Source organism: Lissotriton vulgaris, chromosome 5 (assembly GCF_964263255.1).
Source record: "Lissotriton vulgaris chromosome 5, aLisVul1.2, whole genome shotgun sequence".
NCBI lineage: Eukaryota > Metazoa > Chordata > Amphibia > Caudata > Salamandridae > Lissotriton > Lissotriton vulgaris.
Window position 1 is genome coordinate 345,318,012 of NC_141693.1, and position 21,659 is coordinate 345,339,670.

General features: G+C 44.7%; 1 protein-coding gene across 3 annotated transcripts in view; it reads right to left on the reverse strand.

The window, feature by feature from the left end:
• The window catches only part of PLEKHG5 (pleckstrin homology and RhoGEF domain containing G5), a 575,902-nt gene that overhangs the window by 408,164 nt on the left and 146,079 nt on the right, over positions 1–21,659 (reverse strand). The window contains exon 1 of one of the 3 annotated variants that reach the window (XM_086921585.1): positions 7,921–8,016. The exons of the other annotated variants lie outside the window; for them this stretch is intronic. The gene's annotated coding sequence lies outside the window, so the exon portion shown is untranslated. Of the gene's footprint in view, positions 1–7,920; positions 8,017–21,659 lie in introns of those variants that run through there. 3 annotated transcript variants of the gene reach the window in all.

Here is a 21,659-nt window from a genome sequence, read left to right on the forward strand (position 1 = left end):
GAGCTATTTGCATCTGTAACTCAGATCTACAGAGTGAAACTGCCTAATAAACAACTGCAAAAGCACTTTTTTCATTCAGAATGTTGGTTTCATATTTGGAAATGGTTTTACATACATTTGTGTGTGAGTGTAACTATGGTTAGGGGTGTCCTCTGGCTGCATCCTAAACTGATAAAGGTCAGCAATGTACTCCTGATAGGACTCAGAGGAAATACCCTACTAAGGTGGACTGGCCTCAAAATTATAGGGGGCATCTACAAAAGGAGGATATTCTCCCACGTGGAGCTTTAAAAAAACACACCATTTAGCACAGGTGGGAAGGGTTTTTCCTCCTGTGCCGCTGTACTCTATGCACAGTTGTGCATGAGGATGTAAATGCACAGGGTGTCGTTGCTGGATGGGCGCAGGGGCTTTAGGGGGCGCTGAGGTTTGGGCCTGTGCCCCGTGCTGCACTCTTCCTAAAACCAGACATTTTGCTTTACCACCCTAGATGATCTCAGGGAGAAAACATCAGCCAAAACTAAGAATTAGCAAGTCATTGTAGTTCCTCATACAACTCATTCGCCTAATCTGAAGATATGTCCTAATTAAAGTCAAATCAAGAGTTTTATTCACCTACATTTTATTTTGAATAAATAAGCTAAAAAAAAGCACATTTGGGTTTGGTTTTAGCTTTTTATTATCATGAGATTTATACCCCATTACATATCAATTTCAACAAGCATTGACAAAGCCAATTGTTCTTGCCTTCATGATCTACTGGCTTTGCCAATCCTTTTTAGCGATGCTGTGCAGCATTGGTAAAAAAAAATGCATCACAAAAAATATGTGATGACATGACGATGCGGGGGGCTGCATTCTTCAGTAGGCGTGCCGGCATGAAAACATATTTGCGAACCTGCATCATCACACATGCGCATCTACTGTCTGGCATGGGCAGCATTTTCTTTTTTATTTACACTAATCCAGGCTGCCACTTGGAGTGGTAAATTAAATTAAATGAACTTGTGCAAAATCAATTTTAAAAGCGGAGCAGTCAAGCAGCAAAGGTTAGCTGCCAGGCTCTCCAAAAATGTTTTGAGTGTTTTTTTTTTGTTTCTTTGTTTTAAATGACCACGAGGGGTGGGGGAACAATTTAGGAGTGGATGGAGGGAAGCAGCAGGGAATGGGTGAGTTGAGCAATGAATGGGGAAAATATTAAATAAAACAATTGAAGAAAATAAAATCAGGGGTAACAATGGCAAGGGTGGAGGAGAAACACGGAACGCATGGGGTTGTGTGCATGTATGGAACAATTAGCACACAAGAAAGAGAACAAGCAGGTGGAGCAGGAAGCAACACAGAGCACTCAGAGGGTGAGGATCTGGAGAGAGGAAGCATCTCATGGACGAGAGATCCCAATAACACATGCACTCTCATGGAATGCTTAAAAAAGGAAACAAGTAGTTTCTTTAAAAAAAAGAGAATGGTAGAGAGGACTATGGTGCAGGGGGGGGACAAACACAAACGGAGGAAGGCAAGCCCCCTGAATAAGAAAGCAAATGAAAGTGACAATAGAACCAGTCTGTGGTAAGCAATGAGCAGTCTCCAAGCCCACTGTAAGCTTTTGGTATGCTTACAGAAAGTTTCCGCCTGGTTGCTGAGACCTACAAATGTTGTCCTTCACTTTGGATCAATACTGCCAGTCTCGTCGCTGAACTGACTCCTGAAAAGTATAGACTCTATTTTAAGCTTTTAAAAACCCATTTTAATACAAGAAAATTGGACCTTGGGAAATGCCCCCATCCTTATGTTTTGAGCTTTGTTTCCCACTTCTGTTTGCGTCTTAACTGCTAGGGTTTGTTAGAGGTCATAAAGTTGGCACACAGTGTATATAGGGTCTGAACATTAATATCTAAAAATAAGACTAAGAAAATACCATGAAATGTGAGTTGTATATACTTAATGCCGAAGTTACTATATGCAGGATTTGTGTATAAGGAAAATCACAACTATATCTTACGAAGGTATGCCTGGATATCTGCAACAGTGGTAGATTTCCAGGTGTTTGTAAATCTGTTTCTGAAATGGTGGAGATTGCTTTCTGTAAAGCAATTGTACAAAGTGTACAACGGCACATAGAAAAATGCTACTGCATTTGTGTAATAGCATGTATTTACTTTTTCCCACCCCGTGAACTATATATTTGTCCATGGTGAAACCCCTTCCCCAAAGCGCCTTCAAGTGCTGTGGTTGCCCCCCTCCCATGACCACATCGGAAAGGGATTTTCCACATACCCTTGACAGGAGTACATTTTTACAATTTTCAGGAGTCACAAAAAAGTTAGCAAATTCCCGGTAACTGTAGATTGCGAGTATTTGCAGACTTTCCAGGTTGCACCTACTCTCGGCCTCTGCAATAAAATTACTCATAATATTACACCATCATGGGGTAATATTGATCATAAGTGGATAGTTCTAAAAGTGCAAGATGACCTTTTGTGAATACAGTGAAATCATAAATCATGCCATTTTGAGTGTAAATGTAAATTTACCTACACAAATGGTGAATAGAGGCCAAAGAATATGAGACTTATGACAAACTTCTCAGCTTCAAATTATATTTTTATTGAAATCAAATCATTTTTGCTTGGCGATGTTCTCAAATAAGAAAAACTTCTGAACAGTGCGATGAGCATGTCCAACCAGCAGCAAACATTTTGCAAAATTTAAAGACTAATGCATTATTATTCCTGACTGAATTTAAAGTGTCTGCAGAGAACCACTCCTAAAATAATGTGAATGTCACATTATTGTATGTTTTTTTTCTTCTCCACAATAAATAAGCAGCAGGCAAATAGCAGCATACCAGCAGTGGGATAACAAGATGCATTTAAAAGTGGTATCCACGTGCATGTTCGAACACATTGATGGAACTGGCAGAATAAAAGATGGACCCTGTTATCAACATTTATATAGTACACTTGTACCAATTTGTAAAATTCCAAAGAGGTTTCAGAGTCTGATGCGTGTACATGCATGCAATCCAAAACGGAAAAGGACACATGGGGAGAGTTCATTGGTCCCTATGCACCATCAATATCTATCTACATCCCTCAGTGTAATGCAAGCATAGTCTGAGCAGAAAAAGAGTAGCAGGTAATAGTAATTGGAGCTCAGTATAAGTAGAGAAAAGAAATTCTGCTAAATAGGATCCTGAAATTAATTAAAATATTCAGTCTGCAGCAAGAGTTGAGGGTAGTAAATGGTGTTTTGAACAGAGAGACATAAAAAACATATCTACAAACATCACAATTATCTGTTTCAGGTGGTCACCCTAGTTTTTATTGTTACGCGTTCTCCCCACCACCCCCAAAAAAACTTTTCTAGAAGTGCCATTCTATGCATGTGAATAAATGGTAATTCACAGGATTCAGATGAATGCCTGGGCACCTGTAACTGTTCAATATCTTCAGGCATAACCTATAAAACAGTAAGTCTACACCTATGCTAGGTTTTAGATGGCTGGGTGGAGATTTACTAATTTTATTGTAGATTGGGCCCATAGTCCACAAATAAAACAAGCATTTGCAATGCAATAGGTCTCGCATTAGGAAAGTTTGAGCTATTGGAATTGTAAATGACAAATTTTTTAGTTAGGTTTTGTTTTTGAAAATAGCGAAATTAATAGCTTTGTCATTTACAATGCCAATAGTTATAATTTTTGCAAATGTGACACATTTAGCACTTGTAATGCAATATGTGTTGTATTTACGTGACTTACATGTATTGATATTACAAATAACAATGGCTTTTATTTTTTTTTACATAATTAATACTTAAATAAAAGGTATTATAATTTATAATGGCAATAGCTTAAACTTTTGTAAATAACTTGTGAAGATTATGTTCTGTGTCTTTTATTGTTACAAAACTCCTAGAACAGAAGTGAAATATTAACATCTTTTTGTTACATTTGTAATAAAGCTTGAAACATTGAGAGAACATATTTGAACTAGTTGTTGAATGGTTGCACAGATTGATGTTGTGGTGGCGAATGAGTGATGCGGGGTGAGGATGTGAGAGGGTGTTTGAGGGTGAGAGGGTGAGTGAGGGTGAGTGAGGGTGAGTGAGGGTGAGTGAGTGAGGGTGAGTGAGGGTGAGTGAGGGTGAGTGAGGGTGGGTGAGGGTGGGTGAGGGTGGGTGAGGGTGAGAGGGGGTGAGAGGGGGTGAGGGTATGTGTGAGGGTGAGTGTGAGGGTGAAGGTGTGTGGGGGTGAAGGGGTGTGTGAGGGTGAGGGGGGTTGTGAGGGTGAGGGGGTGTGTGAGGGTGAGGGGGTGTGTGAGGGTGAGTGAGGGAGGGTGAAGGGGGGTGAGTGAGGGTGTGTGGCTGAGGAGGTGTGAGGGTGTGTGAGGATGAGTGAGGCTTTGATTGTGTGAGGGTGAGTGTGTGATGGTGTGAGGGTGAGTGAGGGTTTGATGGTGTGAGGGTGAGTGTGTGATGGTGTGAGGGTGCAAGGATGTGAGAGGATGGGGTGATGTGAGGGTGTGTGAGGGTTGTGAGGGTGAGGGGGGTGTGAGGGTGAGTGAGGGTGTGAGGGTGAGTGAGGGTGGGAGGGTGACTAGGAGAAGCTGGCAGTGTAGTTCTCCGGTTCCACACCTAGTGGCACAACATCACTGAATAAAAGAGGAATGGCAGTCCACACAAGTCAATACATCGCATAATCGGCCATCGGAAAATGTGAGAATATTCGGACGCCGCTAACGAAGAAGGAAATCTTGCACAAACATCAAGATCCAGTGTGAGGGCCCCTGGAGCCGAACTGAAACCAAATTGGCACGCAGCCCTAACTGAGACACTGTGGGGTGCTACGGAGAATAGTAGCCCCTCGCAGTGCACTATGGATCCTACACCCTACTCACAATAAAGAGGGAAGACATTTTAACAAGCAGAGTGCATTGAAACAGCACTTAAAGTGCAGAAAGCATGTGAGATGCATTAATCCCCGGCAGAGAGCGCTAAGAATGACCCATGACGGCCGCTGCGACTCAGACACACCGTGTAGCATCCAGCATCGATCACAATAGCAGGAGCTGCACTCAGAGAGTCACCTACCTTACAAGCCCACCACCCCCCCTCGTTTTTTCGTCCCACTTAATGCCCTGGGTGCAAAGGACGCACAGCTCTCACTGCGGTACATGCACTATCATACAATCCTCGCACGGACTTTGCAGGAATCTAGCCGGATGTAGCTCGAGAAAGCGCCTAGACTCGAGGCTTGGGGTGACTGGCCCACAGATCACTGTCGGTGAGTGGACCGGGGAGCTGGGCTTCAGGGCAGCAGAGGGCGTGTAGGGGCACCTCACTCAGGCATCAATGGGGGGGGGGGTAAACATCCTTAAATTAAGCACTGCCTGGACCACAGGGGTAGAATGGGGTTTCTAAAAGACCCAGGATACGGGCGTCTTCAGGTAAATGATTGATGTTTGAAGTCTGGGGCTCACCAGCTGCTGCAGGAGGCCTCTCGTCTGCGAGGAGACAGCTCTTGTGCAAGCACAGCGCCAAAGTCCAATGAAGAGCTGCATTTGAAACCAGGCGCGCCCACGGAGTGGCTGCTAGGAGAGGAGCAGTGCCAGGGACCGGCCGCAGTGCCCAGAAACGATCACGTGACACAACACGTGGGAAAGGTCTTTCAGTGGAAGCAATTTTTAATTAGTCAAAGCAAGGTTGTTTCCAAAATTATTTCTTTCCTATAACATGCATTGGTAGAAGTTACTCTTTATAACAGTAGAATTCGTATTATTTTCTCCTTTAAAATTTGTGTACATCACCAGACGAAAAACAAAAAATAGCAACCAGACTCAACTGCCGTTGAAATATAAATGTTGCACTACAAAGGAATGAAATATCTTCCTGCTGAGTGTTTAACTTGTACACAACGCGAAGTCATGCACAACCCACTTCTTCCAGAGAATAAAAAACAAGTTCATATTATAGGGTGCCGCCGCGCTGCCCGCGGCGACCCGGAAGCTCTTGGCTGGCCGGCCAATCCGCTCGCGGCCGACCGGAAGTGCCGCCTCCCGAGGTCCGCGAGCTGCCGGCGCATGGAGCGCCCTGCCGGTCCGGGGTAGCCCGGGTCCCCAGGAGGGGGCCGGGGAGAAGGAGGAGTGTGGCGCCTGTTGCGGGGCTCCTCTGACCTGAGGGAGCCCCGATTTAGAAGAGGAGACGCGCCGCGCCGTGAGGAGCGGAGCGCGAGAGGAGCCCCGCCGGAAGAGCGCAGTCGGTGAGTGGGGCCCAGGGCTGATGTGAAGTCCGTGCGTGCCTGTGTGTATGCCTGTGGGGGAGGGGAGGGGAGGGAAGGGGGGGAGTGTGTGCGCGCGTGTGTGCGCGAGGGAATGTGTGTGCGCATGCGTGACTGTGTGTGATTGAGAGAGAATGCGAGGCGGGGGATAGTGTGCCGTGTGCCTGTATGTGTGCTGTGTGCATGCGCGCGCCTGTGTGTGTGTGTGTGTGCATGCGTGCATGCAGAGGGGTGGGGGCTGCCTGTGTCTGTGTGAGAGCAAGGGCTTTGCACCGCGCATGCGCAGCTCAGACGCGCGCTCCCGAGGTGAAATCTGACATTGTCAAAGCGCTCGTCTGATAGCTGTCCACATTCCTAAATACGGGCCACAATAGGTCTGAAGCAGACACCTTCAATGCTCACGCATTGAGGGTAGGTCTGCTCGACCTAAAAACAGCTTCTTTACGACCCTGTGGATGTAACACAGAGGTTAGATTTTCCCAAGCTCACCTGGATGAAGAGGCATGTGCTTAACCTACGAAAGGGAACCCTCAGATCAATATGTTAAACAATACTTAAGCTCAAATTACACCACTTGCTTTGGGACAGACAGAGCAGGCATAGCAAAAAGGTGCATATTTCTGTTAGTGTTCGCTCTCTTAAGAGTCTCTATGTTTGCTCAGTTGGTTAATGCACCTACTGAAAAGCTGTGAAATGCAAACATTTGATTATAGACAAGACCCACCCATCGTTGAGAAACAGTGTTTCATTACAGAACTTGCAGACAGAGTGGGCATTTAACCCCCAATAAAGCACATTTTAATAAGATGTATATGATCTAACTACAAGCTCTCTTCAGGCAGATGGCTGGGAGAATTAACACCCGTCACTGACACCGGCTGTAATCTGCAGTTATAAGTGTGAATCCCAGTGGGGCACACTCAGCTTTCCATCCTTCCTAAGTGAGTAACCTGAGCACCCTTACATTAGTCAATAGGAACGCCTGTTATTACGAGCACTTAGACGTGGCAGAATTGTGCTATGAAGCATTAACTAAAATCAAAATACATACGAGCACTGTTTGAGATAAACAAATGAAAACATGAATGAATGGACTCTAGCCAGTCCCAAATTTAAATGTAATAAAGGAGTGATTTAAAAGATGGACTCTCACCTTAGTAATCATGTTGTGATTGCAACAGGTCCCTAAGACCAACAACTAAAATCTAAAAGATGGACACCGCTATTTACAGGCAATTGTTAGGGCAACTGCGCTGAGTTAACGAAACCTGTGCAGAACCATTCAGCCTTTCATCCTCCCTAAACTGAGAATTATTGAGTTGGGACTCATTGTGCCTATTTGTTAAGGGGTCAAAGGAAAGGTCATTCATGATGTGGTGCCTAACATAAAATGATGAATAACATTTACTACAACGTGTAACGGGAACGGTTTCTGTAAACACTTGTCACGGTGCCCCCAAGGAACCCTCCCCTTTAAACACTAGATCACACTATACCGGAAGAGGGTGGCTTCGGTGGCGCCATTTTGAGCGTTCCATTTCCTAAGAGAGACAGCCAATACCGATCGGTCTAACCAGCAAAACACCGCGCATGTTGCCGTGCAAATAACCCCTCCTGTATCTCCCACCCCTCGTACTTACTGCTGTAATGTGGGCAGTTCCACCTGCTCAGACACTTGTGCCGCACTTTTAATCCAGCCCGGTGGACCTGTCCCAATGTATGGCTGCCTCTTTTCGGCTTTGTTCTCCACAACCGTGTCCGACTGTGCATCGAGAACCCGGAGGCGCACTTCTTGCGGCGGCTGTTTTTTTTTTTTTTTTTGTTTGAAATATCAGTGTCCCCCCAGCAGGAATTAGGAAATGAATGCCTGCTTAGCAGAACAATGCCCGCGCGGCCAGTGCGTTTCCTTGCATTGTGAGCAGGCCCCAGCCTTCGTTCTGTGGCCCTTTTAAGCTGAGCGCCACCGCAGCGCAGATGTATTTATAAACGCGCCACACTGTGCAGCATATAGATCTGAGAGCGCGCTGCGGCTGCAGAGAATAAATAAACTTCGTCACGGGCTGCAAATCCTCGAACTCAGTTTTAAAGAACGACATACAGTGTGCCACATCAGTGCATTAATACAATCACGCAAATTAACTACATCTGAATAACTAAGAAATGTTAGAGCTCTTCTATACAAAGCCTGAACCACACCATTGCATATGAAGAAAAAAGGTTTAACATTTTGTAGGGTTTTGGAGTTTATTACAACCAATGCCTTAAAATGTAGATTATTACAACACACTTGTAAAAAAAAAAAAAAAAAGATCATAAATTTGCCAACAACATTCTCATGAAATCAACCACCTTCTGGCCTTTGTCGGAATCCTCAAAACAAAATAAGAAGGTACCGTACCACAACAGCGCTGCAAGACCATAGCAGACTTAAAATGTGCATTATATAAATATGCATAACAAAGCTTTCAAACTGCGGGTTGAGGGACAAGAACCAGGCGCGGTTCGTCCATTGGGGCGTGGGGGCGTAGCCCCCCCTGCCCAACGCCGCCCGCAGCTCCCTCATGACAATCATGTCAATGAATCAACATGACGTCAGACCGCCGGGCGGGCGTCATGTTGATTCATTGACATGATGGTACAGACGGCAACACAAGTACGCATGCGTGTGGACGGAGGGTGAATTTTTACCCGTGCCCACGCATGCGCACTTGTGTTTTGGCGGCATTGCGCATGACCATCAGGAGCCCTAATGGGCGTGCTGCGGGCGAGAAGGTACCTGTGCCCCTGGCGCCAGGATTGGCCAGGGGCACTGTGAGCCTGTGACGTGTGCGGGACCGGCAGCAAGGTAAGAGTGTGTTTTTCGGTGTTTAGCTTGCACAAATGACTTGCGATAGTTCAGTGTGTTAAAGCACCTGCTGCAGAAATGTGTAAATACATGAATGATGGATGGATGCAGGGTGGGTGCATTAATGATTGTTCGGTGGATGGGTGGGTCGATGGGTGCATGGATGGATGCATGCATGATGGGTGGATGGATGCATGAATGATGTATAGATGCAGGATGGATGGGTGGATGGATGGGTGGATGGGTGGATGCATGAATGAATGATGTATGGATGCAGGATGGATGGGTGGATGGATGGGTGGATGCATGCATGATGGGTGGATGCATGATGGATGGATGGGTGGATGGATGGATGCATGAATGATGTATGGATGGATGCATGGATGCATGCATGATGGGTGGATGCGTGATGGATGGATGGGTGGATGGGTGGGTGGGTGCATGAATGAATGATGTATGGATGCAGGATGGGTGGGTGGATGGATGGGTGGATGCATGAATGATGTATGGATGGATGTATGCATGATGGATTAATGCATGATGGATGGATGGGTGGGTGCATGAATGATGTATGGATGCAGGATGGTTGGGTGGATGGATGGGTGGATGCATGAATGATGTATGGATGGATGCTTGCATGATGGGTGGATGCATGATGGATGGATGGGTGGGTGCATGAATGAATGATGTATGGATGCAGGATGGGTGAGTGGATGGATGGGTGGATGCATGAATGAAGTATGGATGGATGTATGCATGATGGATTAATGCATGATGGATCGATGGGTGGGTGGATGGATGGGTGGGTGCATGAATGATGTATGGATGCAGGGTGGTTGGGTGGATGGATGGGTGGATGCATGAATGATGTATGGATGCATGCATGCATGATGGGCGGATGCATGATGGATGGATGGGTGGATGCATGAATGAATGATGTATGCAGGGTGGGTGGGTGGATGGATGGGTGGATGCATGAATGATGTATGGATGGATGCAAGGTGGTTCGGGCTCGCTCACTGCGCTCGATCGCTGCGGTGCAATATGCAAATTAGTTTACGCCTCACCACTTTCAAATGTCACCAGCCGCCCCTGAAGAAAACAGATTACGCCCATGCTGGCAGAGAGGGGTAGGTAACAAACACAAATCCACTTGGGATCACATCGAGCCGCAGTTAAGACGAGTTCTCTGCCTTGATCTAAGGAGCATTTACCGAGACACCAGCAGGGTTGGAATTTAGATTTAGCTAAGTGATTCAAATACACACGTAGGTAGAACGAACCTCCGCTTTCGCTAGACATTTTTGAACTCAAACATAAATCCCGCTTTGGTGTAGGGTAGGGATAAATTAACTTTCAGTCCTGAAGAAAAGCCACGGATCCCTTCTGGACCATTTAGGTGTGAAACATGTCGACCTTAATATACATACTGTTAGACTGTTGCGGTTCATAATACCCCACTGACAGAATTCACATCCTCTGCTTATGCCCTGACGAAGGGACCTGCCTCTATTAAAACCACAAAATGTACTCCTCAGCCAGTTTTAAACACACTGCACCATACACACTATCCTACCTCCACAGTCCCTCACTCATCATAATGCAAAAAGAGAAGACCTCCGACAAAGAGCCCTCTCGCTGGGCCCATTGGGCATTGCAGTACCGGCCTCACGAGGAGCAAATCCCTATCATTAAGCATGACACCCATTTGGGTGTGTGAGGGCTTTGTCTTTTCCGATAAGGAAGACTCTCCTGAAAATAGGATATTCCAACGGCCGCACCTTGTTTTACTCTTTTCTTTAGGAACAGCTACCCTCTTGTTGCGTACATGCTGGCATATACACTATTAATCAATGCTCCAGCATATAAAGCAGGTTCCAAACTAGATATTGTATTGTATTGTAATTGCATTTATATAGCGCTTACTACCCCTGACGAGGCGTCAAAGCGCTTTTTCGGCGAGTAGCACGCTACTCCGGGACACATAGAGGATTAGTGTTGAATTAGTATAGTGAAACATGCGAGTACATTTTAAGTGGTGGATAGGTTAGTCAGTTATTTGGATTTGGAATGATAACAGAAGGATAGAGGAGGACAAAGGTTTGTATTTATATAGCACTTGTTGACGCACGCTATTTAGGAAGCCTACAAAGGATTATTGGTGAATTAATATGGTGAAATATGAAGTAATTTCAGTGGTGGATATTAGTCAGTTACTTGAAGTGAGAAGGATAGCGGAGGGATAAAAGGGGAAGAAAGATTTGCATTCATATAGCACTTGTTACCCCTGATGGGTGTTGAAGTGCTTTTCTGGCGAGTAGCATGCCACTCCGGAACCCATAAAGGATTACTGTTGAAAATTAGTATAGTAAAAAAAAAAATGAAGTAATTTGAGTAGTGGATATGTTATTCAGTTATTTGGGTAGTATATTAGTATAGTTCAATATGGAATTTGAGAAGTGAACATGTTAGTCTGTTAATTTTGATTGAAAAAGGTATTGGAGGGGAGGGTTCAGAGGAAAGTTTAGAAAGGTTTGTTTTAGGGGATCAGTATAGTAAAAGAGGTGTCAGATGATGCAAGGAGGGGTAGAGTAGAAGAGAGTCTAGAAAGGGTTATTTTGGCAATCATAGTAGTGGTATGGGGTTTGGGATAAACGAGAGAGTGGATGTAGAGGATATATTGAAAGATGTATAGGATGAGAGATAGGGTAGTGTATTATAAGGAGTAGTAGAAGAAGTTTGAGATGAGTCAGAAGAAGGTTGGGCTAGAAGATATATTGAGCGAAGTATAGGCTGAGAAATAGGGTAGTGCATTGGAAATGCTAAATTAGAAGAAAGTGATAAATATATAGATCCATAATTAAGTATATATATACATAAAGGAGGTAAGTATATGTAGATTAAAGATATTGATAGAGGCACAGGATGAAAAATAGGGTAGTGCATTGTGTGAGGAAGTGGCTCTATATATACTGGACCAAAGTAAGGTACAGTGTGTATAGAGGCCACAAACCCCAGAGGTATAACAGAGGTTAAAGTCAGATCTGACCTTACTCTCAAAAGTGGTAGCTTGGTCGAGTAGTAAGGCAGTACCAGAGGACAGTGTAAAGCATTTGTTGTACAAGCTCAGCCAGCAAAAGGTTTCTTACACTCAAGGGCTGAACTCCAGGCCAATTGTTTTTATATCAAAAGATATAGTTGTTTTATTTTTAGAACTAACAGGTATCAAAATATACTTTTCTCAATATGAGAGGTCTCAGATGAGTACTTTTCAGGAAGGCAATAAACTTGGTAAACACAATCGGTACCGGGGTTGCAGTAGGCAACACAATTCTAAACATAATTTAGCATTGAGCTCAATGGGTTTTTCTACATAAATGCAGATGGTTACTTTATCGATTACTTTTGTAATCCCAGGACTGGATCCTAGATTCAGTCTTGGGGTCTAAACTGAAAACAGTTTAGCAAAAACGATTTGCCTATTGCACTGATTTTTAAGAAATATAAATCTATTTCAAAAGTTCACACAGAAACTTTTCAATGAAAATCTGGCAATGTTATCCAAAGGGAGAAAATTCAGGTTACAGGTAATATACGATCTTGTTACTTTTGTAATCCAGGTCTGGGCTCCTAGTTCCAGCACTGGTGTCTCTACGCAAAACAGGTAAGCAATTATGTTTCAGTAGTTGGTACGATTTTTAAGAAATATTTCAAGTTTTCAAAGGTAGACACTTAGAAGAAATTTCATAGAAAAGCAGACAATGGATTCCTATGGAGAAAATTCAGATTACTAGTAAACCCGGTTAGGATTACTTTTGCGGTTCAGTACTGGGCTACAAGGTACAGTACTGGTTTCTCTCCTGATCACAGGTGAGTACTTCGGAATTCGGTATTCGGCTGACTTTATAGGAATATTTTAAAGTTTCAAAACTTCCCACTTAAAAGAAATTTCATAGAAAAGCAGACAATGGGTTCCTATGGAGAAAATTCCGATTACTAATAAACCCGGTTAGGATTACTTTTGCGGTTCAGTACTGAGCTACAAGGTGCAATACTGGCTTCTCTCCTGATCACAGGTGAGTACTTCGGAATTTGTTATTCGTCTGATTTTAGATGGATATTTTAAAGTGTCAAAACTTCACACTTAAAAGATTTTTCGAGTCAAACCAGTCAATGTTATCCTATGGCAGGAAAGTGAGTCATCGGTTTTCAGGTGAGTACTCAACTGGTGAAGTTACGGTTCTGGGCATAGACTCAGGGGTCCCCCAGGGTCAGGTAGGTACAGTTGGTACACCCTCAGCGGCACAGGGGCAGCCGGGTGCAGAGGTAGTTAGGCCCAATGTTATCCAATGAGAGGCAGGGGGCCTCTGGTTGGTGGCTGCTGGCTAGCAGGCCACGCGGCTGTGGGAGCTGGGCATCCGGGTCACTTGCTCAGGGCAAAGGGGGGGTAGGATAAGGTACAGGTTGTACTGCCAGAGGCACTCGGACAGCTGGGTGCCGGGTGCTTTTGAGCCGTCGGGCGCTCAATGTTATTCAATGAGGATCTTGAAAAGGGAACAAAGGCTGCAGGCTCGGGGACGGAGGATCTTCTGGAGCGACCAACACTTCGAGGGGTAAGTTGGGATCTTGAAGGATAGGAAGGCACCCAGGAGTTGGGCACGCGGGCCGTGGGGCGCTGGGTGCAGGGGTGTCTTTTGAGGTCGGGAAATCTTACCCCTACTGGTCGCGGTCGGAGTGGTCCTTTGTCCTGAGGCTGCAGGTCGGGGTCGTCGAGGAGGGTCCTTGTGCACTGGATTTCAAGTCAGAATCGCCAGTGGGACGTCCTCAGGGTCTTGATTCACTCCAGCACAGGCCAGGCTTGACGGGTGCAGAGTGTGCAGGGTTCACGGTTCCGGGCTGATGCCAGGGCTTGTTACTTGCTTTGAGCAGTACCACTGCTTGTGGCAGACCCAGGTAGTCAGAGTTACAAGGCAGTCAGGTCCTCCAGGGTTTTTGAGGTTGCTGACCACTGGAGACGCCGGGGTTTAGCAGGAGCAAGTTAGAGGGTCGACAGGACGGAAGGGCTGGGGCCAAATCAGTTGGTGTCTTTCTCTTTTTAGCAGCTGCATGGCAGGTCTTCTTATTTCTTGTTCTTCTTTCTTGTTTCGGAATCTGGATCTGTGGAAGAAGGTTCAGGGTGCCCCTAAATACTACATTTAGGGGCATTACAGGTAGGGCAAGGGCAGGGACCAATGAGTCCCTGTCCTGGGGTGGGTACACCCCCTAGCCTGCTCCTCTCCTGTGGGAGGGGGGCAGGAGCCTAGCTGTAATTGGGTTGGGCTCCCCATCTTCAAGATGGCTGGAGCCCTGGGTCGTGCATCACCTCGCCTCTCCCACCTGAGGTGAGGGAATTGGCACAGGCTGGCACACCCCCCTTTCTGACGTAGGGTTTCCCGAGAGTCTTCCCGCCAGAGTGGGGGTCAGAACTGGTGGGGGCCAGTTGCTGAGTACAGCAAGTGGTCTGGAGAAGCTCACAAAGGCAGAATGCCTTTGAAGCTTCCCCTGCCCATCCTGGGGGAGGAGGCTTGGCACCTCGTCCCAGGATGTGCATTGTTGCAGGCCCAGGAGAGCGAGAGCTCTCCACCCAGGGGTCCAGCAACATGTCTGCTGTGTGGCAGCCTAGGCAGCCTCTCAGACAAGACGTGGATTGTAGGTTAGGTTTCAGGCGGCATCTCTAATATTCCCTCTGTAGTGCATTTTACATTAAATCCCACACTGGCATTAGTGTGGGTTTAAGGTGCTGAGAAGTTTGATATCAAACTTGTCAGCCTTCAGTGTAGCCATTATGATGCGGTGGAGTTTGTAATGACAACCTCCCAGCACCATATACTCTTAATTGCATCACTGCACTTACAGTGCCCAGGAATGGCCCTGGGTACTGTAGGGGCACAGGGCTCATTCACCTGTGCCCACACCACTGGCATAGGGCACCCAGCTAGAGGGGTGGCTGATGTAGGCCTGGGCAGTGGATTTGTGGGCATGGCACACAGTGTGCCATGTCGACTCTTTGTTTAGTTCTGAACCAGGACACTCAGCCTGCAAAGGCAGTGTGTGTGTGTCAGGGTACAGGGCCCCTAAGGGTGGCACAATAAGTGCCTGTCAGTGAATAGAACACCCAATCCAATATCGGCCAGATCTCTCAAAAGCATCTCCCAAGCCCCATTCAGGTTCATGAGACTGCAAGACATTAGACAGGGTGCCAGAGAGTAGGTAAAATTAGGAATCCCCACATTAGAAGCAGGTCCTAAGATTGACATTGAGTAAACTCTCTCATATCCAGGGTTTTAGTGTATTGATGATTTATATTAACATCAACAGATCCCTTCGTATAGTTCGAGTCACTGCTCTCAAACTAAAAAGGGAAAAATTAGAACCCATGGCAAGCACAAAATGGTTCATCCCGGAACTGCAATGCTGAAGATGGTTGGCACATTTTTAAAAGGACATGAGAAAAAAGACCAAGGCACAAGGGGAGAAACAATGATGGCACATGGCAAGTACTACTGATAACTTAGCAAAAATAATCTACAAATCTCCGGATTAAAAGAAACTTGCTTACCAAATAAGAATCAGCTGGGATTGCAGAACAAAATAAACCTGTCTTGCACATGCTGATTGCTGCCTGCACTTTATTCACTGGTTTCTCCTGTATAAAAGATCCTTGTGGACAAAAGTGGAATCTTTATGGCCTGCGAAGTTAAATAAAATCGCCTTGCACGTTGCACCAACTAACCTTCCATGATTTGTCTGACTTGCTTTAGGTCATTGCATTTGCACTTTATCATAATCAGATTGAGTGCAGGCTACACTTTAGCTACTGGCTGCTCAATAGAAGCTTCCCAAAATCAACATGTTAGTCGATATTGCACCCTGCACCTTATCAAACTCGATCAAATTCACTGTTTCCACTCCACTTACTGGTCTCTTCAGTATAAAAGAACCTGGTTGACTAAATAAGAATATTCTGTGCTTAAAAGCTAAACAAACCTGTTTTGCACGTGCTGATTACTGCCTGCACTTTACTTACTGGCTGCTTCAGTATAAAAGATCCTTGTTGACCAAATAGGAATCGTCTGGGCTTGTGATGTTGAACAAAATACCTTGCATATGGCACAAACTGGCCTCTCACAATTTATCTGAACCAGGACAGCTGGGGTTGAAGGAAAATCATATTTGACATGGCACACAAGCTGGCAAGAGGCACCCTAGTATAGTCAACTCGATTTCATCCCCCACTCTCTACTCTTTGGCCAGTGCTTTGGGATGGTTCGAATAAGTCTTTAGCAAGCAATTGCGTGAGCTTTTACAATGGTGTAATTTCCTACATTTCATGCAAGTTGAGTAGTGAAATTGCACAAATTACATACAGTCAATGGAACATTTTGAAGGCATCTTGGTTGTTCCTGAGCAACTTATTTGTGTACCTCTGGAAAGATGCTGTAATACCATTAAAAGACATTGACTCATGGAAAGGTCCACTGCTTCTACTCCTGGCATGGCTATTGCTGTCTTTATTATGATTAAAGGCAAGTGGTTAGCAACCCAGTAATTTCTGGTTGGATTTCTGAATATATTTGTTGCAGAATCAGTATCCTTTGAGTACGAAAGAACCACAACCATGAGATGTGGTCTTTTGGAGTAATTTTTTGTTCCATATCAAGCTATGTGCAATTTTATTTAAAGTTCACAGAGAAAAAACTAGGCTTCTGCCTGACAATATTGCAGCACAAAAAATGAGCTGTACGTAGTGAAGGGGGCAGAGGGCATGAAATCTATGGCAACTGCACACAACATGTGTCACCACCAGTGAAGTGCGGTTGTGGCAGGGTTCATTTGTAGGGCATGGCTCCATGCATATCAGCATGCATATATTTTCCTCCACTGCATTCTGTAATGCGCTGTAGTATTTATACAGCCCTTCATACCCCTATGCAGGACCTGAAGTCACATTTTCTGCTTGGTAGCATCCTCCACTGTGGGGGAGTGTGTTTAGTTAACTGTTGAATTTGTTGTAATGCTATGTGAGAAGCATTTTGGTGTCATATGTGAGTGACCACAGAGGTGTTCTTATATTGTCCTGGGGCACAACTCACGGCAGTGTGATGGAGAAGGTGTGAAAGGTAGGCACGCAAATTATAACTTCACTAAGGACTAAAACAGATAGGCAACAACACAGCACCTACCCAGCCAGATGGGCGGAGGGGTTCTCTATGGGTTGTATGGGTCGTATGACACAACCACGCATGCCTAAACCACGCGCTCCTTAACAAAGCGATCGGAACAAAAGCGTCTTAACCACGCATTCCTTTACCAAGCAACAACAACTGGCATTAAGGAAAGCACTGGACTTTGGAACAGTATAATTTACTATTCCACCTCCAATCTGCGCAACAGTAGAGAAAACGTTGGAATTGAATGTTGTAAAAACTTGTGTGGTAAAGAAATGCAGGTTTAAGATGCATTTGTTCTTCCAACTGTGTTACAAATGCGACTTGTAGTTCTTGCTTTCTCATCGTAAGTTGGTTACCCTGCATCCTCCCCACACGTTCTGCTACCTCTTCCCCTACTTACTATCTCCCTTGTATGCTGCTTTTTCCATTCAAAACCTAACCCCATGCCTTGTACTCGGAGTTGGTTACTTCTCACAGACTCGCCCTGGCTCTTTTCTTTGTTAATTTTTCAATCTATCACAGCCCCGCCCTCCAGGGCTTTAAGTGGGCCAGGTCTAACCGGGTCTGAGCACCAGTAGTTTTTTTAAGGGGCCTCGAAACAGGTCTCTATCGGGCTCTGTTTTGTGCCCTGGCAAAGGCGGTCCGTTTTTTTCCGGACTGCAGTGACAGCAGGCACATTGATGTGCGCGTGCTCACACTGGCCAGTTCTCACTAGTGGCGAAATTACAGCATGAAGTCATGCCAGGTGAGCGTTGTAGAGAATGGAAAATCTTTAGAGAGAGTCATTTTCTCTCTGGATTTCCTTTATCATTTTGAAACTCAGGAGGAGCAACATTATCGTGGTGTCACCAGGGCTTTAAGTGGGAGTTCTTTTTCTATATTATACACAAGCCATAGTTGCTGCTTATTTATATTATGCAACTAACAACCATTGACATAGCCAATAGTCATGACTTGTTGTAGGTATGGTGTTACTTGTTGTATCATATATCTGGATGCAAAGACAGAAACATCAAAATACAAATCTAGCGGCACACTATGCTAAGCACAGATTTTTAGCATACATGTTTAAGCCACGCCCTTAATTACATCGGCCACACCCTTTGAGAGACCCACAGTTTTTTCAACCCACTTAAAGCCCTGCCGCCCTCTCACAGTGTAAAGCTCATCCGTTCCTCTCCACACACACCAGCTCCTCTGTTGCTCCTTTATTCTTATTTTTTCTTAACATTTTTGTAAACATTTTTGGGATATCCAGCATCTCCCATTTGCTGCTGGAGTGCCGCTTTCAAAAAAGAGCTTTTGAGCAAGTGAAAAAAAGAGCATCTGCCATCTTGGAACGGTAAAAAAAACTGCCATTCGGTAAACCTGCGCATGTCATCATGCATGCACTCAGACGAACTTCGCTACATCACACCTTTTCTTGCCGATACTGAACTGCTTCACCAAAAGCTGTTTCCTAATGCCACACACCATTGCCAAAAAGTTTTTTCATAACCAATAGGTCCAGAAAGAGAGACCCATCAGCTCTGCCATCGCTGTTTATTCTGGTCTCCAAAGCCTTCACTCCCATCAGGCTCTGCTCTCAAGCAGGGATGGTCCAATTAGTTTTGTAGCCTAGGCAAGTCAAAAAACGATGGCACACCGCCCTTCACACTTCAATTGTGAGACACATTTTTCACGCTTTATTTTTATTTTTTTAGGGAAGTAAGATTTATTTGACCTCCAGGAGCCTAACTGCAGGATACAATACATAACAAAACAACAATAAATAGTTATACTTAAAATTATACATGGCGGCATGGTTAAAACTTTATACAAAATTCGAATTACTAGTCATGTTAGCCATCATTGTCTGAGAGCAGAGAGTAATCAACCACAAAGGACAATCCTTGTACAAATACTCTTACTCAATACAGGGTCTCTCTCTTATATGGGTTACCTATACTGACCGTACAAGTATAAAGTAAGAAGGAAAAAAATAACTACAACCTGTGTTTTACAACCTTTTAAAAGGATAATGAACACTGTGCAACAGCAGATTGAAATTAAAAAGTAATAAGACCCATGCGCAAATAAGCAGAACACGATCTCCAACACCTAGCATACGGTGGAGGATTAAAAAAAGACATCCTATTCAAAGTGCTATTGAAATTAAGATGGAGCTCACTGAAGGCAACCACTGATGGCCTATTATTTGATATGTAAGGTTCTTACAGTAATCAGGAAACAGCAATTGAACAATTTACGCTTCGTTGTTCCTATCTCAGGCAAAAAGTATAACATTTATATATTAAAATATACACTTGGAGAAAAGTCCCTTCTAAAGTGAGGTAGCCATATTATGCGAACTGGAGAAAAGTTATTTCAAAGTACGTAAATGTTTACAGTCTACCAAGACCAGAAAGTTGGATAGCTGCAAAGTGGTAAGAAAACCTCTAAGCAAATAAACAACGAACAGCATGTTGCTACCACAGGGGATTCCAGATGGCACTCGGCAGACCAAATCATTGATGCATGTGGAATAGTGCTAATCAGTAGCAGAGATCAGTCTAGGGTTAACTATTGGGTCTTTTTAGCCTGGTTCCTTGTAATGAACTTTAATTCTTTTAATGTAATTTAAAATCTTTCACTCATTCCAGAACTCTCAATACCTCTCGCTTCTGCTTAACCTTCACTCACCCAGCCCAGTAAGGTCTGATCTGTTATGCCACCCACTGATAAACAGAAGTAATTCACTGACCCCCACAACTGTGCAGCCCCAGATAAGTGCATACATAGGTCCTTTACTTTCACGCACATAAATGGTAAACTTTGCACTAGGCTTACTCTTCACTCAGGTGCCGCCTGTCTGACTATCCTTATGGCTTGAATGTTAACTTGTCTCCTTTGCAGGACTTCCAGGTGATTGTGATGATCTGGATACATCTGCTGCACACAACGCGCAACACGGAACAGGCCTGCGCTGCAAGCAAAGTGTTACTGGAGGACAAGGTCACAGTGCTTTTTTAGAAGGAAATTATGCACATTATTATCCATTCAGTGATCTTTCCAAGGACACTTTCCCTTTCTAGCACGGCTGCAGAACCCCATCCATCATTGATGTCTAGCCTGAAAAGCAATAACTTAATTTCTGCTGGCTTGCTGCTCTCTGCGCAGCTATGCACTTTCCAACCCAGCTGCCATCCAGAGGGTAAGCAACCTTGAAAAGATAAAAGTGCATTACGAGGACAAGCTTCCTTCACTGTTGCACATTACCATCCTCCACTGCACTGATAGAACAGACCCGAACTCTGCAGCTACCGTTTCCACTAGAAATGTGCTATTCAGAGCTTTAAGTGGGATGAATAAACTGGGGAGTCTCTCACAGGGGCGCGGTCGATGTAATTATGGGCGTGGATTACAAAACCTATGCTAAAAATATTTGCTTAGCATAGTTTGCAGCGATTGGTATTTTGCTGCTTTTGTCATTGCATCTACACAAGTAATACAACAAGTAACATTCCACCTACAACAAGCCAGAACTATTGGTTTTATCGATGGTTATTTGCATAAGACAAATAAGCAACAACTACGGCTTCGTTGTATAGAACATTGAAAATGCTTCAGTTCGGAAGTGATGAGACTGAGAAAGAACTGTAACGAGTCTCTTTGAAGTTGCATCAGAGGCAGTAAAGGGTGGCACTGATGCAGAGTAAAGATTTTTTTTCTCCACCCTGAGGGAGTGGGCAAAAATGGAGAGCTCGATAGATGCCAGTCTCTGCACCTGGTTTTTGGAACTGCCGGTGCTCAGCACCCACAGGACCCTGTCCACTTAAAGCCCTGGTGCTATCTGAGAATTCAACAGTGCGCACAAGTGCTTTTAGAAACAAACTTAAAATGTACTGCCATAGTGAAAACTACCACTGGAGAACGCGAGAGATACAGGTCAAGGACGATGGATCCACTGTGATTGGGCCATCTTAGATCCTGTAGGACTCAAGTCGTTCCATATGGCTCAGATGTCCCTCTGTGAGTTAACAGGTTGAGACTGGCTCAATGGGCTTTCGGTGACAATGGGATCTGGCTGGGTCTTGTGGTTCTGGAGTTTTTAAGGTGCACTGTATTGTCAAGTGAGACCTTTGCAATTCACTAAACTCTGGGTTGGGCATGACATCAGGTCGGTTCTTAGAAATGCCAGGGGTTCTGGGTGGCTCACGGATACCAGGAGGTCCCAGATACTGAGACTGTGCACGTCTTTCTAGCTGAATTAAAATGTTCTGAGTTAATGGAGGCTTGAGTTAGTACCTTATCCCATCAGTGTTGACCAGGGTTCGTCATTACA